The sequence below is a fragment of the Chrysochloris asiatica genome, unplaced genomic scaffold (assembly GCF_000296735.1).
Source record: "Chrysochloris asiatica unplaced genomic scaffold, ChrAsi1.0 scaffold00158, whole genome shotgun sequence".
In the NCBI taxonomy this organism is placed as follows: Eukaryota; Metazoa; Chordata; class Mammalia; order Afrosoricida; family Chrysochloridae; genus Chrysochloris; species Chrysochloris asiatica.
Window position 1 is genome coordinate 2701521 of NW_006408676.1, and position 26410 is coordinate 2727930.

At 39.4% G+C, this 26410-nt stretch overlaps 1 protein-coding gene and 1 pseudogene across 4 annotated transcripts in view; one reads left to right on the forward strand and one right to left on the reverse strand.

The window, feature by feature from the left end:
- LOC102835002 (opioid-binding protein/cell adhesion molecule-like) overlaps positions 1-26410 on the reverse strand; it is a 2270024-nt gene that overhangs the window by 106525 nt on the left and 2137089 nt on the right. The gene's annotated exons all lie outside the window — the stretch shown is intronic.
- On the forward strand, positions 3880-6529 carry LOC102842919 (annotated as a pseudogene).

Consider the following 26410-nt stretch of genomic DNA (forward strand, 5'->3'; position numbering starts at 1 on the left):
TTAGAGACCATCTCAATAACAGATTTGATATATTAGACAATAATGACTGAAATCCAGAAGAGTTTAGGGATGACATCAAGAATATCATACAGAAAGAAAGAAAAATGTCATTGAAAGAAAAGAAAGACAGAAAACACCAAAATGGATGTCAGAAGACACTCTGAAACTTGTTCATGGAAGCTTACAGAAGCTAAAGCAAATGTAAGAAATGAGGAAGTAAAATAACTGAAACAGAATATATGTACTGATGAAGATCAAAGCTACAACCTTTGGTATGCATTGAATTTCCATGTAAAGAAAATGAACTCCTTGCAACCGGACCAATAAATAACATTATGATAAATGGAGAAAATATTGAAGTTGTCAAAGACATCATTTTGCTTGGATCCACAATCAACACTCATGGAAGCAGCAGTCAAGATATCAAAAGACGTATTGCATTAAGCAGATCTGGTGCAAAAGACCTTGTTCAAGTGTTCAAGAGAAAAGATCATTTTGAGGACTAAGGGGCACCAGACACAAAAAATAAATAAGGAAGAGGTAGAAGAATCAATGCATTTGTATTGTGGTTTTGAAGACTATTAAAGTACCATGGAATGCCAAAAGAACAACAACAAAAAAAAGAATCTGTTTTGGAAGCAGTACACCCACAATGGTTCCTGGAAACCAGGATAACAAAATTTCATCTCTCAACTTCAGATATGCTATTATTTTGATTGGTAAAGTGGAAGGACAGCAAAAAAGAGAAAGACCCGTCAGGAGATGTACTGACAAAGCGGCAGCAGCAATAGGCTCAACTATAACAATTGTGAGGATGTTGCAAAACAGGGAGGTGTTTCATTCTGTTGTGTATTGAATTTTTATGAGAAACAATTCAATGGTAACTAATGATAGTAACAACAATTTTAGGGAAAAGCCTCATGTAAAGTTATTTATGGTAAATACTAATTGTGTGGTAGTCTACTTGACTGGGTCAGGATTCTCAGTGGTTTGGCATGTGAGATATAGTTATCCCCCATTTTTTTGTTGTTGTTGTTAGGTATACTCAACTCAGTACCAACTCATAGAAATTTTAAGCACAACAGAACAAAATACTGCCAGTCCTGCACCAATCTTACAATCATTGTTACACTTCAGTCCATTGCTGCTGCCACTATGCCAATCCATCTCATTGAAGGTCTTCCTCTTTTTCACTGCCTTCCACTTTACCAAGCATGATGTCCTTCTCCAGGGACTGGTCTCTCCTGATAATCGGTTTGAAGTATGAGAGATGAAGTCTGGCCATCGTGGCTTTTAAGGAGTGTTCTGGCTATACTTCTTTCAAAAAAGTTGTATTTGTTCTTCTGGCAGTCCATGTACTTCCACTATTCTTCCCCTCCATCATAACTAAAATGCATCAATTCTCTTACAATCTTCTTTATTCATTGTGCAATTTTCACATGCATATCAGGTTAATGAAAATACCATGGGCTTGGGTCAGGCACACCTTAGTCATCAAACTGACATCTTTGTGCTTCAACACTTTAAAGAGGTCTTGTGCAGCAGATTTGCCTAATGCAATACATGATTTCTTGACTGCTACTTCCCTGAGTATTGATGGTTGGTCCAAGCAAAATGAAGTCTTTGACAACTTCAATTTTTTCTCCATATGTCTTGATGTAATTTATTGGTCCAGTTGTGAGGATTTTTGTATTTTATATATTGAGGTGCAAGCCGTACTGAAGCCTGTGGTCTTTGATATTCATTAGTTAATTATTTTAAGCCTTCTTTGCTTTCAGCAAGCAAGGTTGTATCATCTGCATGTTGTTGTTGTTAAGTGCCGTCAATTCAGTTCTGACCCATAGCAACCCTGTATAGGGTTTCTGTGGAGTGACTGGTGAGATTGAACTGCCAACCTCGCAGTTCAAATGGCTTTGCAGTCTGGCACATTAACCCACAGCACCACACCAGGACATCATCTGCATATATTATGTTAATGAGTCTTCTCCCAATCCTAATGCCACATTCTTTTTCATATAATCCAGCTACTCCAATTATCTGCTCAGCATACAGATTGAATAAGTATAGGGAAAGAATACAACACTGGCACACACTTTTCTTGTTTTAAACCATTCAGTGTACCCTTATCTAATGTAATCAATTCAATTATAAGGTTGGCTTTGAGCAGCCAATCAAATGAAAGAAGTTTCCTTAGGGATGTAGCTTGATTCCAGTATACTGGACACTGAAGTCAAGCATGCTAGCTTTCTGCTGGGTCTCTATCTTGCATGTGGCTCATCCTCTGACCTCTAGTTATTTGGACTTGAACCAGTGTTCTGCTTTATCACCTGCTGATCTCCAGAGTCATCAGCAGCCTGCCTGTCTGCTGTCTGAACAGCTGATCTTGGTTCATCAGTACTACAGCTAAGTGAGTCAGGAGCCTCCAGCCTGACATATAACTCATGAACTTGTGGCTACAAATCTGTTTGAGGCATTTCCTTGATATATATATATATATATCGTCGTCGTTAAGTGCCGTCGAGTCGGTTCGGACCCATAGCGACCCTGTACAGGGTTTCCGAGGGTGTAAATCTTTACGGGATTAGAAAGCCTCATCTTTCTCCCGCAGAGCGGCTGGTAGTTTCGAACCGCTGACCTTAAGGTTCGCAGCCCGATTCGTAGCCACTACGCTACCAGAGCTCCTTATATATATATATGTGTACATACACTACGCTACCAGAGCTCCTTATATATATATATGTGTACACACACATATATATATATATACATATAAATATATTTATATATGAAATTCACTAGTTTTGCATCCCTACTGAATCCAGCCTTAGATACTAAGGGATCTAAGAACTATCACTACATACTATAACTCGTCTGCACTCCAGATTTGTGAATCTAATTGTATATAGATACACATCTAGATACCCCACAGACACTCCATATCAAGATGCCCATAATGATCTCATTACATCACCTCCAAGGATCTTTTATATTTTTTAAAGGTACTTCCGTCCCAACCATTAGAATTTCATAATTCTGGAAGTTATGGAAGACTGCTTCTTTTGGCTTATTGGCATTTATTCATTAAACAAAATTGCATTGAGCTCCTCCTTCTGTCCTAAGATGTTTCTTAAGTGCAAGGTATTCCTCAATCAGTAAGGGACCCATGTTCTTATGGAACTTATGTTGTTGTTGTTGTTATGTGCCGTGGAGTTGGTTCTGACTCATAGCGACCCTGTACAGGGTTTCTGAGGCTGTAAATCTTTATGGGAGCAGAAAGTCTCATCTTTCTCCTGCAGAACAGCTAGTAGCTTCGAACTGCTGACCTTGTGGGTCACAGCCCGATTCATAACCACTATGCTACCAGAGCTCCTTATAGTCTAGGAAAAAACTCATGAAAGAGAAATCATTGGTAAAAATAGAAAAATGCAAATAAAATATGTGATGATGAAACAAGATTATGTATAAGAGAGTGACTCATGGTGAGTGGACATTTTAGATTGAATGATCATAGAGCTGACCCTAAAATCCAGGAAAGAGGTAGCCATATGCAGATACAGAGAAAGAACATTACAGGCAGAGGGAGAGATAAGATCAGGAGGAAAGAGAGTTAAATATTACTTTGCACTTTGCTATAGTGATGAATTTGACGGGAAAATCAGAAAGAAAGCTCATGAGACTAAGAGTCAAGTGAGCAAGGGAAAGGTAAGACAGTTATGAGAGAAACAAGATAACTAGTCAAAGAGCCAACATTTGAATTTTATACTAAGATAACATTTCAGAATTTTTAGCAGGTTAGTGATGTGACCTGGTTTATATTTTTAAGGGAACTGCTAGACAGACAATATAAATTGTTGTGAAGAGATATACAAATGAATATACATGGAAACTAGAGAAGAGGCTATTTTCATAGTACAGGTAGATGACAGTAGTGACAACGGGTAAGAAGAGACTTAGGATTCGTCTTGTACATAGATACAACAGGACTTGTATATTTAAGAAGGAAGGCAAAGTAAAAGAAAGACCCCTAGGGGAATAATCTTTCATTTCAGGAACAGAGGAACCTAGAACCATCAAGAGGGAAGCGCATGAATGGAACGTGCGATCCTAACCAGAAAAGTGGCAACAGTTTAGATGGAGGCAGAGGTGAAGGCATTGAGAGAGAGAACAGCTGAGGACTGTAGGCCCATGGAATGAGGAAAGCTGTGTACCAGCAGGCAGCAGGCTGGATTACAAAATGACCCTTTGGACATATAAATGAATATATGTTTTCTATGTGGTATGTGTACATCAAAAAATAAATAAAAGGGAATGCATGTAAATGGTGGTGACTGATGGTACGTGGAAGGGACTGTAATCATTGCAATGAAAGAAAATATGATTTTTTTAAGTGTAAACCTGATGATCTACCCTGTGAACTTTCACTCAAATGTCCGAGCAGAATATTCAAAATCTGGTCAACTTGTGGGTGTGGACTTGAACACAGTGAACCAGTGGTGTCAGCAGAAGCAGGCACATGGGATAACTGCTGTGAATGAAATGGCCTCTTCACTCCTGTCCTATAATTGTTACCAACAATCTCCTGGTTGATGAGATCGTGCCAGCTAGGATGTCCTCTCTGAAAGGTGGAATGAAGCATCCCTCTTATCATCTGAATCATGAAGACTATAGAAGGATCCTAGGAACAGAGCAGAGGAATTTTTTGTCCAAGTTTGTCCTCCTTACTCTGCACCTTCCCTGTTGCCAATGTCTCACTGGCTAAGTGGACGTGATCGGTGCTAATGTATGGGCAGCTGTATCATAGTACCTGGGAACTTGAGCTGTCAGAGTCCCTGGTGGATCAAGATCTGGGCATGTTCTTGGTCACCATTTCATTCTGTATCACAGGTGGCTGTGTCATCTCTACTTCTTAGCACTCAGTGACGCTACATTACTGCTCAGACCTGCCCAGACTCTCTGCACACTGGTCTTCTCTAGCTTCCTGCTCGTGATGGTTCAGGCTCCTGCTGTTTGGCTTTGCTGAGCACAATTAGTTCTTAGAGGTGGAACTCCACTCAGACTATAGACAGAACTCGTATGTGCCGACAACCCATGTGGTGATTGAGATCCACAACAAGAGTCTCCAGATGTATGGAGCCTTCCATGCCCACTTCACAGGGCTCAGGGACCTGCTGTACAACTTCCCGCTGACCTGTGCCTTCATTGGCGTTGCCAGCAACTTCACCTTCCTGTGTGTTTTAGTGCTCATTAGCTACATGCAGCGGGTATGAGGGGGTTTCTGACCCCGACACTGCATCTCTCTGCAAGTTAATATCCAAAACAGAGACAATCCCAGAAAGAAGTGAAGAGTCTCCACCCATCAGCCACGGTCTCAGGACCAAGAGGCGCTAGCTACCTCAGTCAGATATCACAGAGAACACTGAAGGCCCGTCAGGCACAGAGGGTCAGGCACAGAGGAGCCAGAGCAGCAGCCCCTTCATGGAGAGGTGGAGCTCAAACCAGAGACTAGTGATTGTTCAGGCTCCTGGGAAGATGCAGCACTGCTGATGGAGGCCAACCTGCCTGGCCCTGCAGCAGCCTCCACGGCCCCAGAGACTCTGGGCAGCTCGGAGGCCTCTGTGGCCACTCGGTGCCAGCACTCCACCTGCTCTAACTCTAGAAGAGAGCAGATTCCTCACATTCCAGCACAGTTCCCATGTGTTTTTCCCCCAATAAACTATTTTTATGCAAAAAAAGAGAGAGGTGTTAAATATGCATACATGATCTATTTTATTAATAAATATCCCTTCAAAAACAAAAACCTAGGTTTATTTTATTTGAGCTATCAATTGTTGTGCTATTCACTTAGAGCAAACTAGGCGAGGAGAATTTTGGGATTCATGGGAAATTAAGCATTATGGTTTGGACTTAAGTAAGCTTTGTTGTTGTTGTTAAGTGTCGTCGAGTCAATTCTGACCCATAGCAACCCTGTATAGGGTTTCCGAGGAGCAGCTGGTGAGCTTGAACCACCAACCTTGCAGTTCAAATGACTTTGCAGTCTGACGATTAGCCCACAGCACCACACCAGGACTCCTAATTAAGCTTAAGACATTATATATTTAGTAGAGATACCAAATCATGTATCAAAGAACTGATAGAAATAGTACTAATATTAATATTAATATTAATAGTAACTCATGTTTATTATCTTCCATGTGTAATAAGTACTGGAGTCCTGGTGTGGTACTGTAGGACAAGCATTAGACTGCTAACAGCAAGGTTGGCAATTCAAAACCATCAGCCATTCCTCCCAAACTGTCTACAGTTGGTTCCAACTCGGTAGCACTTACCAACAATGACAATTGCTATCTTAACTAAACTATACAATTAGGAAGTTGATATCAACTAATTTTCAAGGGTTACTCAGTAATCAAATGACAAATATAAGGTTGAAATCCAGATTTTCTGATTCCAATTTTATACTCTTAATCACTATAATAAATTGCTTCTCAGATATGAATTTAGGAATCATTACCATGTTGCTGATGTTTAAAGCAATGAGGCTCAGTGGAATTATTTATGTAAATTTATGTAAATAAAAAGAAGAATCTATATAAAGGAGAGAAAGTGTTCTAGGACCTAGCTCTGATCTACTCCAACACTTGACAATTGGGCAGAAAAAAGAATCTGAAACAAGACTGACAAAGACACTTCTGAAAAACTAAGAAGAAAAATGGGAGTGTGGGAATCTAATAGTTGAGAAAATAATAATTCAACAAGCTGGTTGTCAACTGTTTCAAGGAAGATGAAAACCCAAGATTGATCAAGGGATTTGGTAATGCATTGTTTAATGTTGGGTTTAATAAAAGTTGTTTCAGCAGAGTGATGAAGTACTTGAGAAACTAAGGGAAATGAGGCCCAGAGCTGAGGTGGAGGATATGTTTTAGAGCAAGAGCAGTACTTTGTCTAGCTTACAAGAATAAAGGCAGGGGATTTGGATATGTAGGATGGTGTGGTAGATACTTCAGCTTTCCTAACCATTAGCTAGTGTTCCTATTTCACTTAGTTATCTATGACCTAAAGGTTGGTTTGAACCACAAGGTCAGCAGTTCAAAGTCACCAGCTGTTCCTCAAAAACTCTATACAGGGTTACTATGAGTTGGAACCAACTCGATGACACTTAGTAACAACATCACTGCATACTCCCAAATTTAATGACTTGAAAAGCAATATTGTGTTATTTCTCGTTATTTTGTCATTCAGCTATTTGAAAGTAACTTGATTGAGTAATTCTGGCTCAGGGTGTCTCACTGGTTGGTAGTTAAATGTTCATTGGGATGTAGTTATCTTAAGGCCCAATTGGGGTGGAAGATCCAGTTCAAAGTGGCTCACTTACATGGTTGAAAATTGGGTTCTTCTGCATGTGGGCCTCTCCATTGTTGTTGTTATTAGCTGCCATTGAGTCAGCCCCTGAGTCATGGAAACACCATTAAAAATGTCTGAACCTTTACCCTATCTATAATCAGTTTCAGATCAGACCATTATGACCCATGGAGCTTTTATTGATGGCTTTTCAGAAGTAGACCAAGTCATGAAGGTATACAAGACAAATACCATTTATATAAACAGTCCTAAAATAATGGTGATCTATGAATGGATGCATGGATACATCCACACATTGGATCTATTGGAAGTGCAATGGAGAATTGGACTATAATCACAAACATATATGGCTTGACAGAGGAAAGAAGAGTGAGGACAATCTAAGACACATGGAAACAATTTGTCCAAAAGGACTAATGTAATGAATCAAGTGAATACCAGCCTCCATGACTCTGAGACTGAAAGAATGAGATGGTGCCTAGCTATCACTACCAACTGCTCTGAACAGGATCACATTAGAAGGTGCTGAATAAAGTGGGAGAAAAAAACACAAGTGGAACAAAAATGAAAATCATAAAAAAGACAGGGATTACTGGTTGGATAGAAACTTACTGGTGGAACCCTAATACTATGACCCTTACTCACCCCTTCAAGTCTGAAAATGAACTCACCCTCATGGGGAACAATAGCATTAGGGAGGTCTGCACACATTAGAATAGTCAACCATATGAGACCAAAAGGGCAGCATTTACCCAAATAAAAAGTTCAGAAGGGTTACAAAAGAAGAAAGCATGGAAGCAGGCAACACAGGGAGGAAGCAGGGTAAGTGGTGTTACATTCAGGGGATTGCAGTCAATAACATGAAACTAAAAGACAAAAAGTACATGGGTTGTTGAATGGAATTGCATTTGCTCTGTAAACCTTCACCCAATTCACAATTTCATAGCAGTAAAGATATTCTATTCTGTAATGCTGCATGTAAAAGAAGCAAGGAAGCCAAGCATATTCAAGTTCTCCATGGTAACTAGGTCACAGCAGCATGAAGCCAGGGCCAGGGCTTCAGATAAATGGAATAGATCGAGGTGAGCTACCAGCACCAGAAACCAATCTACACTGAATGATGTTTCTTCTACTGAGACACGTAGCCCACACTACCAGTTCTCTAAGCATCATTAATACTTGGATAAGCGAAGGATATAGGTTTGAGTGGCATTTGTATCTGTCTCACTATCTCAAAACTGAGGCACTGTCTCCTTGTCACCTAATCAACAACCACCAAATCAGTCCAACAACCACTCTCATGCCCATTTTTATAAAGCTCTGAAAGCTAATCCAAAATGATTTTACTCCAATCCACAAGTGAATTCATTCTATGTATCATTTGGTTCCCAGATGATTTCTTTCAAATGCAAACTAGAGAGCCCTTTCCCTTCACTTGGCTGGAATAGGAACCCGATTAAGCTAGAGGGAACAGTTGTTTAATGTACATCAGTGAAAGCCTCCCATTCAAATAAGTAAAACCCTCTATCAAGGACAAAAGGTGCCAAACAGCAGCAGCCAAGTGAAAGAACTTTGGCAAAGCCATTCCTAAGATAAAGGTTCGCTACCAATGCATGGCACTTATGAATACTGCACACAAATTAGGAAAATGAATGAAAGGCAAAAAAGTGACTAGGGGTAGTGACTAGGGGTAACTGCAGACACAGAAACCACCTCCACAGGATCCTCTTTTACAGAAAAGACCCAGTATCTAAATGAGGCAGCTTCACCAAGTCCACAAATACTACAATGAGATCACCAAAGGCAATCTAACTAGATCAATGATCCAATTCCCCCCTCTATTGGAGAAACTCAGAAAAATGGGAGTAATTCTAAAGCTGAAAAGTATATTTGATTTTGAAAGTGGAGAGTTTTCCTGATAGTAGGGTAGGTGCTTCTGCTGGTAAAGCTTTTACTGAAGTCAAGATTCATAATCTATAAATACATTAAGGAATAGCTTTGCAAGTGTCCTGACAAGCATGAGAGAGCAAGAGCTCCAAACCAGGCCCCTATATTTTGCGAGATCAACAGCACTCCCCAGCAACTCCAGGCCAATTCATCAGTAGGAGTCATTAGTGCACTCACCAGGCCTCCCACCTGGTATCTCCCTGGAACTAGTGGCTGGAAAGAGCGATTGTTGTTGTTATGTGCCATGGAGTTGGTTCCTACTCATAGCAACACTCTACAGGGGTTCCAAGGCTGTAAATCTTTATGGGAGCAGAAAGCCTCATCTTTCTCTTGAGGAACAGCTGGTAGTTTCAAACTGCTGATCCAGAGGCTAGCAGTCCAAGAGAGATAGATGGCTTTAAATGAGGTCTGCTTATGCCATGGGAAGGGGTGACTGGCCTGCACTTACTTGCCAGAAGATCAAATGTGTGGCAATTAGAATTAAAATCACAGAGTCAGGCACATTCGAAACAGAAAGAGACCGATTGGTCACGTAGCCTGCCTTCTGCCTTTATAGCACTGCTCCCCAGAGAAAAGTCCTTGGCCCAGTTTTTATTCTGTTTGTAATTTGCAGCAAGAAAGCACCAGACAGAATGCAGTCTGGAAACTTTGGTCAAGGAGAGATCAAATTAAGAAGAACTGAACCTCTTTATGAAGGAAAGAAAAGACCCAGTGGAATATAAGAAAGCAGCAAGGTCAAGCACCAGTCCAGCTCTCAGTGTTCCCCTGGGAATTTCATGCCAATCCTTGCTCACCCTAGACATAGCCAGTAGCAAAAGACATCCATTCTCTGCCTTTGCCAACCCAGTTCAGGTCAACTCCTGATCAAATCTGGCTGCATAATAGGAATCACACTGCCCTCTATCAAACAGGACCAAAAATTCCTGGACCCTTACATGCCTTGTAACCTCTACCCTCCATTCTTAGCCTTTCTCTTGGTGTGCACAACTCATATAATTGGTCTTCTGCCTCAATTCCTTCTTTATATTTCTTCACCACCTTAGAGCTCCACCCTCAAACTAAGCATGCCCTACTAGAACTCTGACATGGTCCTAGCTCTTATAATTGCCTGCCACAAAGTTGTAGATTCTGCTGGATAAAATGGATAGCCATATCTGATATCTCACCTTGATGACCCTCTTAATGAAGAGGAATGTGACTACCTGTGAGCACAGTAGCAGTGTTTCTTAAATTTTAGCTCTGGTGTGTGTCATATCACAGTTGTCCAGTCTCCTTGTGATAGAACAGGGATGTAAGGAAGGAGAAGCAGGCGAGACACCCTCACCCTCATCCCCCTGGTCACCACCAATAATCACAGGTAGGATAACTAAATAAGGAGACAATAAGAAGAAAACCTATGAGCCATGAGAACGTCAGAGATGGACATTTTAAAGCATAAATACCACTAGACAGCCATGATCTACGTCTATCTCACTGGCTTTCAGAGATAAACCCACTCCTCTATTGAATATATTTTCACTTTCTTTTTAACCTGCTTTCTCACACTCATGTTGTCTTGCATCTCCAATACCTCATCTGAATCTGCTACTCCTTGCTAGAAGTCTAAGAGAATTCTCTGGCATGTTGGGTAACACTTGGTTGCCATGATTGGAAACACTGTTCCTGCCTACCTTGTTGTTAGCTGCCATGGAATTGGACTCAATTCATGACAACCCCATGCATGGTAAAACAAATTGTTGGGATCATGGGGATACAGGATGGGCTTCAGATTGGATTGCAGTAATTCATAGGGTCTTCATTAGTTGCTATTTAGAAATAGATAACCACACCTAGTCCCCACCGAAGCGTAGTGGTTACGAATCGGGCTGCGAACCTTAAGGTCAGCGGTTCGCAACTACCAGCCACTCTGTGGGAGAAAGATGAGGCTTTCTACTCCCGTAAAGATTTACACCCTCGGAAACCCTGTACAGGGTCGCTATGGGTTGGAACCAACTCGACGGCACTTAACAACAACAACAAAGTCCACACCGAATGTTTTAAAATTGGGAAAGGTGTAAGACAGGATTGTATTCTTTCACCATACTTATTCAACCTGTATGCTGAGCAAATAATACGAGAGGCTGGATTCTATGAAGAAAAACGTGGCGTCAGGATTGGAGGAAGACTCATTAACAACCTGCGATATGCAGATGATACAACCTTGATCGCTGAAAGTGAAGAGGACTTGAAACATTTACTTATGAAGATCAAAGAGCATAGCCTTCGATATGGATTACATCTCAATGTCAAGAAAACAAAAATCCTCACCACTGGACCAATAAACAACATTCTTATCAACGGAGAAAAGATTGAAGTTTCAAGGACTTCATTCTTGTAGAATCAACCATCAACACTCATGGAAGCAAGCGGCAGTCAAGAGATCACACGACGTATTGCATTGGGCCAATCTGCTGCACAGGAACTTTTTAAAGTATTGAAGAGCAGAGATGTCAGCTTGAGGACTAAGGTGTGCCTGACCCAGGCCATGGTGTTTCCAATAGCCTCATATGGATGCAAAATCTGGACAGTGAATAAGGAAGATCGTAGAAGAATCAATGCCTTTGAGTTGTGGTGTTGGAGGAGAATACTGAAAGTGCCATGGACTGCCAAAAGAACCAATAGATCTGTTTTGGAAGAAGTGCAGCCAGAGAGCTCCTTGGAGGCCAGGATGGCTAAGCTTCGTCTCTCATACTTTGGACATATTGTCCGGAGGAAACAGTCGTTGGAGAAGGATATCATGCTGGGTAAGGTGGAGGGTCAGATAAAAGGAGGAAGACCCCTAACGAGATGGATCGGCCAGGTGGCATCATTGATGGACTCAAGTGTGGCAGCGGTATTGAGGTTGGCCCAGGATCGGACATGGTTTCGTTCTGCTGTGCATGGGGTCGCTATGAGTCGGTTCCGACTCGATGGCACCTGACAACAACAACAACAAGTCCACACCTTGCCACCTAACACACCTTGGAATAGCGTATTGGTTACAAATCGGGCTGCAAACTGCAAGGTCTGCAGATTGAAACTACCAGCTGTTCTGTGGGAGAAAGATGAGGCTTTCTGCTCCCGTAAAGATTCACAGCCTCAGAAACCCTGTATAGGGTAGCTATATATAACCACCACCATCAGTCTACGTTAGTCTAGAAACTCCACTGACACTTGTTCTGCATCATCACAATGCACAAACCTTCCCTGACAGAAGATGGTGGCTGTGCATGAGGTGTATTGGTCAGAAATCTAACTGAACCTAGAATTCTACCACTAAGCCTCCACTTCCTTCCTGCATGCCATACTGCTTATTTATTTCACCCAGCCCTGGGCCCCTGCTGCTTTCTTAGTCCTTCTCCCCATCTAGTATTGAGGTCCCTGACTGAGTCTGATATATTTCATAAGAGAAGAAAAAAGGATGTGTTTTGGATGAGTCTCTGTGAAAATTCAAAAGAACTTAGGGCTGGTCTGAATTTCCTGAGTTATGAAATATGTTTACTTCTCGTATTTCTCTTTTCTTTTTGCCATGTAGGGCATTGATTTTGCAGAAACACAGGTAAAACTTGGAGAGATATTGAAATATGTCTTCTGCTTGTAACTCTGAAGAGCAAATGAGATAAATCGATTAAGCTCACCTCTAGCACAGATAGCTATATTGCCTTGCGGTATTGTGCCATCCAGTGTGTGTGTGCTGAATGCACAGGATGCTCCTGTCTCACATGGAGACATCTACATTAAGCAAAATATTCATTAATAAAGAAAGACAAATATATAGCACCACTGATCTATATGTATTCATAATAGACCAACAACCAGACAAATATATCTGTATGGCACTGGCTTGTTGTTGTTAAGTTGTTAAGTGCCCTCGAGTCGGTTCTGACTCACAGCAACGGTGTATTGGGTTTCCAAGGCTGTAAATCTTTGTGGGAGCAGAAAGCCTTATCTTTCTTCCAGTGGCCATAGGTTGTTGCTATTAAGTGTCATCAAGTTGGTTTCAACTCCTAGCAAATCTGTAGGGGGTTTCTGAGGAGCAGCAGGTGGGTTTGAACCGCCAACCTTGTGGTTCAAAGTCCATTGCTGATCCTACAGCATCACACCAGTACTCTGATGGTCCTGGGTAGGTGCTCAGAACTCTTAAGTTTTCTTATCTGTAAAATGTGTGTATGGTTATTTATCTCAAATGGCTATTGTAAAGACGTATAGAATTCTTAAAGTGCTTGAAATCTATAAAATGATAAGCACATTCACACATACTCATGCTTTTATCATGTTCACAGTTACATATCATTTTGAATCACAGAATCATATTCTTAAAGCTTAGAAGGAACTTAGAAATTGTGGGCCTTTTTTGTGTTTTCTAAGCTTTGTTGCTATTGTGGTTAAATGCCTTTGAGTCAGTTTTGACTCATAGTGACTGTATAAGGTTTTTGAGGAGTAGCTAGTGGGTTTGAACCACTGACCTGTGGTCAGAATTCAAGTACATATCCTACAGCACTATAACAGGACTCCATTCTAATATTTTTTTTTTACATTTTTATGGTGAATTATGTGATAGTTTACATGGGAGAACATTAGCTCTACATTCATCCTATCGTATTTTTTTTCATTGCAATGATTACAGTCCACTCCATGCATCAGCAAACAACCAAAGAGTACATCTCGCAAGCTGGCCCCCCGTCATCAGCACACAGCTCTTCTCCCTCCCTGTGTCCAGAGTCCCCAGCTGCTCCATCTCTCCACATCATTGTCTCTGCCTCCATCTCTGGCATCTCTTCTTCTCTGGGTAGGGTCCAACACTCAGCTCTTCTTACTTGATGGTCCCAGGGACCTCCACTCCTGGACTGTAAAATCAACCACTCCCCTTCTTTTGTTACAAAACAGCCACCTTTACATTTCTGATCCTCACAGTCAGTCCTGAGAGCAATTATTCACTATTGTACCACAAGCGTCTTATCCCCATCTCTTCTCATCAGCCCCATCACAGATTGGAAACCATTCAGTGGAGATTCTACCTTCTCCCGCACTCTCTGGAACTAGGTTCCCTCTTGAAAACTTGTAAGTCAGTTACTTCTTGCCTCTGTAGCCATTATGGGTAGTCAATGTCTAAATGACCCATCCCTGTCAACCCTGTGTACTGAGGGGGTGGGAATGATCTTCACTGTAAGGATATGTTCCCTCTTTTGAGCTACTGCATCAATAGGTGTAGGTCAAGTTCATCAAATTGTAGTGGATCACTCTTTTTTTTTTTCCCTCTTCTTCTTCTAGTTGAGTTCCGATCATCCAGCCATTGAAGCCAGGTCAAGTGGGTACTATCTGCGAGTATGGGTGTTCTTGTGCATCTCCCCTCACTTCATATCAGCTGGAGGCTTCACTCTCTGCTCTAGTCCTCTATGGCCATGTCACTGTCTCTGGGCCCAGGAGTTCCCCACATCTTGCCATACTGCTAGCCATCCAATTCTCAACCCAGGTTCACAGGAGTTTACTGAACGTGGTGAGACTTAGCTTACAATTTCATTGCTATTTTTGCCCCACTTCCCCTTATCAGTGACCAACGTGGTCACCAGCCAGACAATATACCTGCCTGTGTATTCCCCTTGAGTCTTAGTCTTAGAAGGGGGTTTGCTCTGAGAAGACCCGACCACTTGCCTTGATGGCGCCCGGGGGAACAGCTTGCTGTTCTTGTAGGAGTCAACTGGACTGCTGTTGTTTTTTTATTTTTCATGCCAGTCTTTCTTTTATTTATTTATTTTTTCAGTCATTCAACAAATATGTATTATTATATAAGGGGAGTGGGGGGTTTCTGAAAATTCATGGGAAATTCCATTATCTTTTAGTTCCATTTTTCTACAAACTTTTAAAAAGTTTTTATTGTGAATTATGTGCTAGTTTACATGGGTGTACATTATCTTTACATTCATCCTATTGTATTTTGTTTTACTGCAACGATCACAATCCCCTGCATGCATCATCAAACAACCAAATGGTTGTTATTCTCTTCAGGGTAGCATAATATTCTATTGTGTATATGTACCAAAGCTTATTTATCCGTTCTTCCATAGATGGGCACTTAAGCTGTCTCTGTCTTTCTGCTATTGTAAATAGTGCTGCTATGAACATTGGTGTGCATGTATCTACTCATGTTATGGCTTGTATTTCTCGTGGAAAAATACCAAGTAGAGGAATTGCTGACTCATAAGGTATCTCTATGTCCAACCTTCTGAAGAAGCACCATATTGTTTTCCAGAGTGCTTAGACCATTTTGCATTCCCACCAGCAATGTAAGGGTCCCAGTCTTTTCACATCCTTGCCAACATTTATTGTCCTCTACTTTTTTGATCTTTGCTGATATCGCTGGTGTGAAATGATATTTCACTCTTGTTTTGATTTGCATTTCTCTAATGGCTTGTGATCATAAACATTTCCTCATATGTTTTTTGGTTGCCCAGATCTCCTCCTTGGTGAAATGTCTATTCATGTCCTGTGCCCATTTTTAAATGAGATTATTTGTCCTTTTCCTGTAAAGGTGTTGTAGTTTCCCATATATTTTGGAAATTAATCCCTTGTCTGATGTGTCATTGAAAAAGATATTTTTCCCATTCTGTGGGCTCCCTTTTTACTCTTTTCATGAAGTCTTTTGATGCACAGAGCTTTTTAATTTTTAGTATGTCCCATTGATCTATTTTGTCTATTTTTGTTTCTATAAGTTTCAAAATGTTTGATAGTCTGTGTCTGCCCTGTATTAGAGTGCTCACATTTTTCCCTATTTTTTCATTGATGGCCTTTGTAATTCTGGGATTCACATTTAGGTCTTTAATCCAAGCTGAGTTGGTTTTTGTGGAAGTTGTGAGGTAAAGGTCTTGTTTCAGTCTTTTGCATATCGCTTTCCAATTCTGCCAGCACCATCTGTTGAATAGACCATCTCCTCCTCATGCAATATACTTAGGTCCTTTTGTCGAAAATCAGTTGGCTGTGTGTGGATGGGTTAATTTCTGGATTCTCAGTTCTGTTCCATTGAACAATGTACCTTTCATTATACCAGTATCAGGCTGTTTTGACCACAATAGCCATGTAGTAAATTTTGAAATCAGGGAGAGAGGCTTCCCACCTTGTTCTTCTTCTTAAGCAGTGCTTTGCTTATCCTGGGTCTCTTTCCTTTCCATATAAAGTTTGTAATTGTTTTGAAAAATTGAAGAATATCATTGGAATCTGTATTGAGATTGCATTATATATGTAAATTGCTTTGGGTAGTATTGACATTTTCACAATGTTAAGTATTCCTGTCCAGGAGCATGGTATATTCTTCCATTTTTGTAAGTCTCTTTTGATTCTTGTAGTAATGTTCTGTAGTTTTCTTTGTATAAGTCCTTTGTTTCTCTAGTTACATTTATTCCTAGATATTTCATCCTTTAAGTGGCTTTTGTAAATGGTATTGTTTTCCTAATGTTCTTTTCAGCACTGTCATTGTTGGTATAGATGAATCTAACTGATTTTTGTATGTTGATCTTATATTCTGCTACTTTGCTGGATCTTCCAATGAGGTCTAGTAGCTTTTTTACTAAGTCTTTGGGGTTTTCTATATATAGGCTCATATGTCTGCAAATAGAGTTTTACTTCCTCTTTGCCAATTTGGATGCCCTTGCTTTCCCTAACTTGCCATATAGCTCTGGCTAAGACTTCCAGCCCAATATTGAATAGGAATGGTGACAAAGGGCATCCTTGTTTGGTTCATGTTTGCATAGTGAAGGCGTTCAGTTTCTTTCCATTGACAGTAACATAGGCTGTTGGATTTGTATATATGCTCTTGATTATGTTGAGGAAGTTCCCTTCAATTCCTACTTTGTTGAGTGTTTTTATCAGGAAGAGATGTTGGAGTTTTTCAAATGGCTTTTCTGCATCAATCAATATGATCACGTTTTTTTTTTTCTTGTTTTTATGGTGGATTACATTGATTGTTTTACTCATGTTGAACCATCCTTCCATTCTTGATATGACTCCCACTTGATCATTATATATTACTTTTTTGATGTGTTGCTGGATTCTGTTGGCTAGGATTTTGTTGAGAATTTTTGCAACTATGTTCATGAGGGATATTGGTGTATATAATTTTCTTTCTTAGTGATGTCCTCCCCTTGCTTTGGTATGAGGGTTATGCTTGCTTCATAAAATGTATTAGGAAGTTTTCCATTCTCTATATCTGGAATAATTGTAGTAGAATTGTTTACAACTCTTTCCTAATGTCTGGTTGAACTCACCAGTGAAGACATCTGGAACTTGACTTCTTTTGGTTGGGAGTTTTTTGATGACCTGATCAGTTTCTTTTGTTTTTATGGATCTACTTCACTCTGTTTGAATTTAGGTAGGTTGAGTTTGTCTAAAAACGTATCCATTTCTTCTAAGCTTTCAAAATTGTTGGAGTACAACTCTTCATAGTATTCTGTTATTATCCTTTCAATTTCTTTTGGTTCCATTGTGACATCGCCTATGTGGTTTCTAATGTGTGTTATTTGTGTCTTCTCCCTCTTTTCTTTTATTAGGTTTGCCAATAATTTGTCAATTTTATTAAACCTTTCGCAGAACCAGCTTCTTGTTCTGTTGATTCTTTCTATAGTTTTTTCTGTTTTGTAGCTCATTCATTTCTGCTCTGATCTTTAATATTTCTTTTCTCTTGGTGACCGTAGGTTCCCTCTGTTGGTCTGTTTCTAGTTGCTGGAGATGCTGTGTTAATGTGTTAATTTTGGTTCTTTCTTCTTTTTGGATGTGCACATTTATTGCTATAAATTGTCCTCTCTGCACGGCTTTTGCTGTGTCCCAAAGATTTTGATATGTTTTGTTTTCATTCTCGTTTGTTTCTAGGAACTTTCTGAATTCATGTTTAATTTCTTCTATTATCCAGTCGCTCTTCAGCAGGGTGTTATTCAGTTTTCATGTATTAAACTTTATTTCCTTTGTCTTATTTTTGATTTCTAATTTTATGGCATTGTGGTCTGAAAAGATGCTTTGTAGTATTTTGATTTTTGTAAGTTTATGGAGGCTTGGTTTGTGACCTAACACATGTTCAATTCTGGAGAATATTCCATGTGCACTGCAAAATAACGTGTATTGTGCTGTTGTTGGGTTGAATGCTCTGTACACATCTATGAGGTTAATTTGGTTGATTGTGCTTTTTAGTTCCTCTGAAGCTTTGTCGAATTTCTTTCTGGTTGTTTTATTCCTTTTCGAAAGTGGTGTACTAAAAACCCCCACTATAATTGTAGATTTATCTAGATCTTCAATTCTAGTAGGATTTGCTTTATACATCTTGTTGCTCTTTCATTTGGCGCATAGATGTTAATTATGGTTATGTCATCTTGCTCAATTGACCCTTTAATAATGAGACAGTGTCCTTCTTTATCTCTTATGCTGGTGTTTGCCTTAAAGTTTATTTTATCAGAGATTAGTATTGCCACTCCTGCTTGTTTTTTATTGCTGTTAGCTTGGTATATTTTTTCTATCCTTTAACTTTTAGTCTGTTTTTGTCTTTGTGAATCAGGTGTGTCTCTTGCAGGCAGCATATTGAAGGGCCTTGTTTTCTTATCCATTCAGCACTCTGTGTCTCTTCACTGGTGCAATTAATCCATTGACATTCAGTGTAATTATTGATAGGTATGGATTAACTGCTGTCATTATGTTAATTTTTTTGTGGTGCTGTTTGTTTTCTTTGATCTGCATGTCTTCTTGTGCTGCATTCATTTTTTTGTGTGTGTGCTATTTCTTGTTGGTTTCTTCTTAGTTTTAATGTTTCCTTGTTCTGCTTGGATGTTCATTTTCGTGGTAAGTTGTGAAGTATTAATTTTCTTTGGGGTTACCCTATATTCTATTAAGTTTTCCCTGCATTTAAGGCAGTCTATTGTATTCTGCCATCTACCTGACCTCCTCACCACCTGGATCTCTGTTCCTTTATTTTTTCCTTCTTTGAAATTGTTAATATTTTGATCTTTCGTTGGCTTCACAGGTCCTGTGAATTCTTTGCTGTAATTTTGTTCTGTTCTGAACTCTGCAATCTGTTGACTGAGTTCTAGGTGGTGTTGCCACGTCAATCTCTGGTTGTTGTCTGTTATTGGTGGTTTTCATTCTTAAGAACTCCCTTTAGGATGTTGTGAAGCACTGGATTGGCTTTGACAAAACCTCTTAGCTTCTGTTTATCCTGGAATGTTTTGATTGCACCAGCGTATTTGATTGACAGTTTTGCTGGATAGACGATGCTTGTGTGGCAGTTTTTCTTCTTTTAGTTTTTTTGTATATGTCTCCCCATTGCCTTTTTGCCTGCATGGTTTCTGCTAAGAAGTCAGAGCTTAATCTGATATGCTTGCCTTTGTAGGAAACACTTCTCTCTCTTCCTTGGCTGTTTTTAGGATTCTCTCCTTGTCTTTGATTTTGGAGAGCTTGATTATGATATGTCTTGGTGACTTTCTTTTGGGGTCTATCCTTCCTGGCATTTGTTCAGCTTCTTGAATGTTTATCTTCTCATCCTTCAAGATGTTAGGAAAATTTTCTTCCAGAAGTTCTTCAACTAGCTCTTCTGTGGACTTACGTGATTCTTCCTGTTCCAGAATGCCAATAAGTCTTAAGTTGTTCCTCTTCATGTTATCCAGTATGAATCTTAGACTCTCATCAGACTTTTTAATCCTTTTTTCTGCTTGCTCTTCCATCTTAGCAGTATTGAGTGATTTGTCTTACAGCTCGCAGGTTCTGGCTTCCATCTCTTTCATTCTACTCCTTTGCCCTTTCTGTGTATTGTCCATTTCTGATATTTTATTATTAATCATCTGGACTTCTTTTTGTAGGTTTTGGATTATTTCCAATGCCATATCCATCTTGTTTGATTGCTCCTGTAGCACTTTCCTGACTTCTTCCTTATTTTTCTCCACCGCTTTTTGGACCATTTGAATTTGTTTCCATATCATTCTTCTGAATTCTTTCTCAGGCAGATCCAGAGCCTGCTCTTCTACTGGAAAAGTCTGTGTCTGCTTCCAGCTCATTTGTCTCAGATACTTTTTTTCTGATTTTGGACATGTGTTGAGATCTTTCAATGTGTTTTCTTGGACATTTTCACCAGTTATGTGGGTTTTTAATGCTTAAGTGGATGTATGTTGCTTTGTTGTTAAGCTTGGTGAGCATCTCCTGGTGGATGTGGTCTGGAGATAGTCTTCCCTTTTCACATGTAATGTCTAGCAGCTGTTTTTGGCTATTGTCCATATGGTAGGGAATAAAGAGTATGCTTATAGCTTGGCTATATGGGCACAGTTGCTGTATCTTCTTGGGTAAGGTAGGGGGAGAAAGCTCCAACCCCTGGGAGAAGAGTGAGGCCAAAAGGACCAAAGACAGTAACAATACAAAAGCAGAGGCAGAAACCACCAATCAAAAACAAAAATAAAATTGTGATTGACACTGTCCACTGGCCTTTGCTGTGCAGGCAGGGATAAAGGGTCCCAGAGTCAGACGTCATAAGAAGCAGCCTGCGGGTTTACTCTTTGTGCTGTTGGAAAACTGTGGATGCAATGCTGGACCCTTTTGGGGGTGTGCTCCTTCCCATCTGAAGGCATCTGGGCTGGGCAGTGAGGGCGGTATTGGATTGAAGAGGAAAGATACGTGAAAAATGAAAAGTGAAAGATGAAAAATAAGTCACACTTCTCCCTTCAGATGTGCAGCTCTGTGGCTTCTAGCACTGGGTCACTGCCTTAGCTTGGCTGTGGGTCTGCCCTCCAGCCTGAAAACTTCTTTCTGCTGGCCACTGAAGCTGGATTGATTCAGAAATCACCGTATTTTGCATCCACAGTCAGATTTCTACACAGGTGGGCATGGGAAACTGGTGCCTGGAACCTTAAACAAAGTCCAAAGCTCCACAGCTGTTCTGCGGACAGCTCTTTCTCTGCTTTGTTTGGGTTTTAGCACAGGAGTGTTTACGTCCCCAAACCGGAAGTTCCTCCATTCTAATTTACAGTCCTCTTTGAAAAATATTCCACTCCCTCATGGATCACTTTTTAATAATACTGAGTCTACCAAATTACATTGATTTTTGCAACTCTTTTCTATGATTAAATACAGGAGTTCCTTTTTATTTTATTTTTTATTGTGGATTGAGTAAAAGTTTACAGGGCAGACCATCAGTTTTACATTCATCAAATCATACACCTTGTTTCATTACAATGATGATAATCCCCTCCATGTACCATCAGTTAACAGTATTTCTATTCACTTTAGCTTTTTTTTTTTTAATCACTCAGGCATATATAATAATTTACACCACCAAAGGGTGCATTCTGCAAGTCTGCCTTCTGGCTGCCCACTCTTAGTCCCTCTCTTCCCATGAATCTAGAGTCCTCAGCTGCTCCCTCTCTATATATCCCCATCTCCACCTCCAACTCTGGTGTTAATACTTCTCTGGATAAGGTCCCATATTCCACTTGTGCTCTTCTCCCTTGATGGTCCTAGGGTCCTCTGTTTCTGGACTGTAAGATTAACCACTCCCCTGTTTTTGTTACAAAGCTTCTACCTTTAGAGTTGTGACAATGGCAATCAGTCATGATAACAATTACTTACTATTGAATCATAAGAATCTTATCCCCTTCTCTTTTCACCAGACCCATCTAGCCAAGATGAAAACTATTCAGTGGGAACTCTTTCTTTCTCCACGACTATTAAACTAAGCTCCCCCTTGAAAACTTGTAAGGCCATCACATCGTGCCGATATCGCCCCCTCATTTTTGGTAGGAGTTCATTTTAATCTGAGTGTTCATTATATGGAATAGAAATGATCTTAGTAAAGAATATGGAAGCTGATCATTTGTGGATTTTGGTAAGCCTTGTTGTCGTTGTTAAGTGTTATTGAGTTGGTTTCAACTCACAGCAACCCTGTTTAGGATGTCTTAGTTGTGGCTGGTGAGTTCAAACTTATCTTGCAGTCCAGTGTATTATCCTGCAGTACCACACCAGGACTCCTTGGTAAGCTTAAGCACTGAAAATAACTCAGTGATTACTTTTCACAGGGTTGTCTCTGGGGTCCAGGTTGATCTAGTTTAATCCAGATCACATCTAAAGTCAAGCCCCCAGATGCCTTGTTGGGAACCCTTTATCTAATGCCATGCTCTTGTATTCGTTCCCCTCTTTGTAGGGAGTCTGCTCCAAATTAAGACAGAGGTCATAGCTGGAAAGAATGTCAGCAGATATTCCCCTTCCTCTCTCAGACCAAATGAAGATGCTACCAAAATAGGTGAAAGCATTTCAGGTTGTAGTAAACAGATTACCACTAGAGTTGAGCTGAGGAGTGTGTTAGAGAATAGTTTTTAAGGGAGACGTTTTAGGGACATTAAGAAGGATCAAGGCTTAGAGAAAAAGTCAGAGGTTGTTTCTGCATTTTAAATGTAGACTTAAGAGACAGTTCTCTTAACCTCCAACATAAGAAAACAAAGACAGAATCAAACTTAAGCATCACTTACTAGGAATGAAAACTGCACATTTTTCTAAAAAATGTCTTGTGCTATTACCCTGAGTGATACAACATTTTATCCAACTGTGATAGATGGGATGCAGAACGGTAGGCAAACATAGACAGGTGTACTGAAGAAATTAATTGCTTTAGGAAAGAGGATTATCTCTTTATATTTTCCTTTTAATTGTGAAATCCCTTAGGGTACACAGTACAATTGAAGTTTTGATTGGCAGATGATGTACTCCTAAAAATATCATCTGTTTTTAAAAAATACAAACACTAAAGCAAAGGAAGTATGCATCTAATTCTAAGATGATAGCAGATAGGTAACAAATTATTTAATTTCAGGACAGTTAGCAAGCTAGAAATCCAGCAAGAATACAGATTATTTACACATATACATTAAAACATTATCTATACAACCATTCTAGTAAGTTTTCTACTTCTCAATAATCTAATATGTAAGATGAGTTAGTAATACTATACACATAGGTTAAGACATAATTAGATGAAATAATGCAAATGAAAATCTAAAGCACAAAGCATAGGGTGCATAGTTCACTTAGGTGTGGTATGATGATGGGGCAGGCATGGACAGGGAGAAAAAGAGAAGTGAGATGAAAGATAAAGGAAATATATGAACTTTTCATGACATGTGCTCTCCAAAGAATCATTTAAATCAAGAGAGCCAAAATGTTCTTTTGGCCCAAGTAGGGAATCTAAGAGATACTAAAATCCTTGAAAAGAATAACAATAATTGTAATTATCTATCAATCCTACATTTATTAATGAACTATAGTTGTGCTAATTCTTCTGTTATCAGCTGAATGACTTGCTAAATAATAATTGATGACTGTTTTATTTATCATCAGAATGATGCTGGATGAGTTGAATACAATTAATAATTTTGCTTTTGTGTATGTATTGATTTCTAAGGCTAATTAGGACTGCTCTTAATGCCCATTTAGTGCACATTTTCTGCTTTAAAACTTTGATTGAGGACAACATATAACAGTGAATAAACAAAATGTCATACTGAGATGAATAAAATATTATTCAGGCTAAATATAAAAGTCACTGGTGAATTTAAGTGAGAAATAAAGAAACTTCACATCAATTTCCAATGTATCATAAATGCAAAAATGCATAAACTCAGTTCTTAATATTACTTTATCAGAGCAATTATTGAATGGATCCAGAAAATAACACCTAGGTATACTTTCATTAAGAGTTCTGGTGGCATAGTAGTTAAGGGTCCAACTGCTAACTGATAGGTCAGTTATCTGAACCTACCAACCATTTCCCAGGAGAAAGATTTAACAGTCAGCTTGCATAAAGATTACAAACTTTGAAATACTATGTATTAGTTCTTGTCCTACAGGGTGACTATGAGTCTGAATCAGCTTGACAGTAATGGGCTTTTATTTCTTCAGTCTTCACTGTAGAATATAAAGATAAGTCAAAAAGTATTGCTACCAGGGTTCTGGTTCATACATGTGTAGGTTTATTCTAGGCAAAATGTATTTGAACAAGCCTCAATGATCAGGAGATAGATGGTTACAGACAAGTTATCTCAGTAACAGCACTTGTCCTAGGTTCATTCCAATGTCTTAAAAAAACAAAAAACAAAAAACAAAAAAAAACCTCTGCAATCAAACAACAGTTTCCAATGAACCTACTAAACCAGTTAAATTCAAGGCAAAAGTAAGCTCAGAAGATTTTTTGGCAACTGTTTCTTGGTCATACAGAAAGGCAATTTGTATACATTTTCTCAAAGGACATGAAATCATGGGAGCATATGAAGTTTAAAGAAAATTTTAAAAAACTGCCTAGGTGAGGGAAAGGTTAGTTAATTGTGCAGGGGAATTTTTTTCCCCATTAGTACAATGAAACAGCTCATTCCTAAAGGTTAGCATAAGCTGTTCTGGAATTTTCTTGGGAAACATTACCCCATCTACTCCATAGCTATGACCTTGTCATTTCATAATGTTTTTATTCCCAGAACTCAAAGAACATGATTTTAATCCCTTGAGGATGCCAAAACTGCAATTTTGATAAGGTGTAAATCAGACAGTGCAAAATACTTCCAGGAAGAGTTAGAGAGATGGGAACAAAACCTTCATAATTGTATAACCCTAGATGGAAGATATGTCAAGAAACAATGATTTCACATTTTGATATTTTCATTTAATAATTCTATGATATCGTACAAATACTTTTTCACTGATGTGATGCTGCGGGATAAAGCACTGGACTGCAAGGTTGGTTTAAATCACAAGGTCAATGCCTCAAACTCACCAGCCACTCCTTGGAACCCCTATGCAGGGTTGCTATAAGTCAGAACCGACTCAATGGCATTTGACAAGAAGTATCAGAATGGCGCTATCCCAAGCCATCCAGTATCCCAACCCATACATGAGTTAATGTTCATTTTCTGTTCTTACTTTGTAAGTGAATACCCATGATAGTTCATGATTGTACCTTACTAAAAGATTTCATAAAACTACTGTACAAGAAAAGGGATTCCAATTGTTTGTGTTTTTTTTCCTGCTGTTGATTTTTGTTGATAAATGAAGTATAACTTACATGCAGATTTTGTTGTTGTTGTTCGTTGTTATGTGCTGTTGAGTTGGTTCTGACCAATTGTGACTCTGTATAGGGTTTCCAAGGGGTGAATGGTGAGCTTGAACCACTGACCTCATGATTCAAACCAACTTTGCAGTCCAGCCCATTAAAGCACAGTGCTACACCAGGACTTCTAGTAAAATGCATGATCTTTAAGTGTTTAGTTTGTTGAGTTTAACAACTATAACTCTTAACTACCATCCTAATCAAGATACAGAATATTTATCACTCTGGAAACATCATCACTCTGACTTTTCTAGTTAATTTCTAGCCAACTAGGAATCCTTGCCACCACTCATCTGTCAGTTTGTCGTATTGTGGTGGCTTGTGAGTTGCTGTGATTCTGAAAGCTATGGCACCAGTATTTCAAATACCAACAGGGTCACCCATGGTGGACAGTTTCAGTTGAGCTTCCAGACAAACACAAACACAAACACAAACAATCGTTCCAGAAGAACGATTGACGAACTACTTCCAACTATTTAGTCACTGAAAAACTTATGAATAGCAGAGAAAAACTGTCAGCTATAATGCCAGAAAATGAGCCCCTCAGGTTAGAAGGCACTCAAAATGCAACTGGGAAAGAGCTGCCTCCTCAAAGTAGACTTCACTGTGATGACATGAATGGAGTAAAGCCAGTAGGAGTAAAGCCCACTGGACTTTCATTTGCTGATGGGGCACAACTCAAAAGGAAGAGAAACAGCTGTAAAACATCCATTGAAAATAGGAACATGTAATGTACGAAGTATGAATCTGGGAAAATTGGAAGTTGTCAAAAATGAAATGGAACACAAAAACATCGATATCTTAGGCATTAGTGAACTGAAATGGACTGGTATTGGCCATTCTGAACCTGACAACTACATGGTTTACTACACCTGAAATGACAAATTGAGGAGGAATGGTGTTGCATTCATTGTCAAAAAGAACATATCCAGATCAGTCATGAGGTACAATGCTGTCTGTGATAGGATAATATCCATGCAC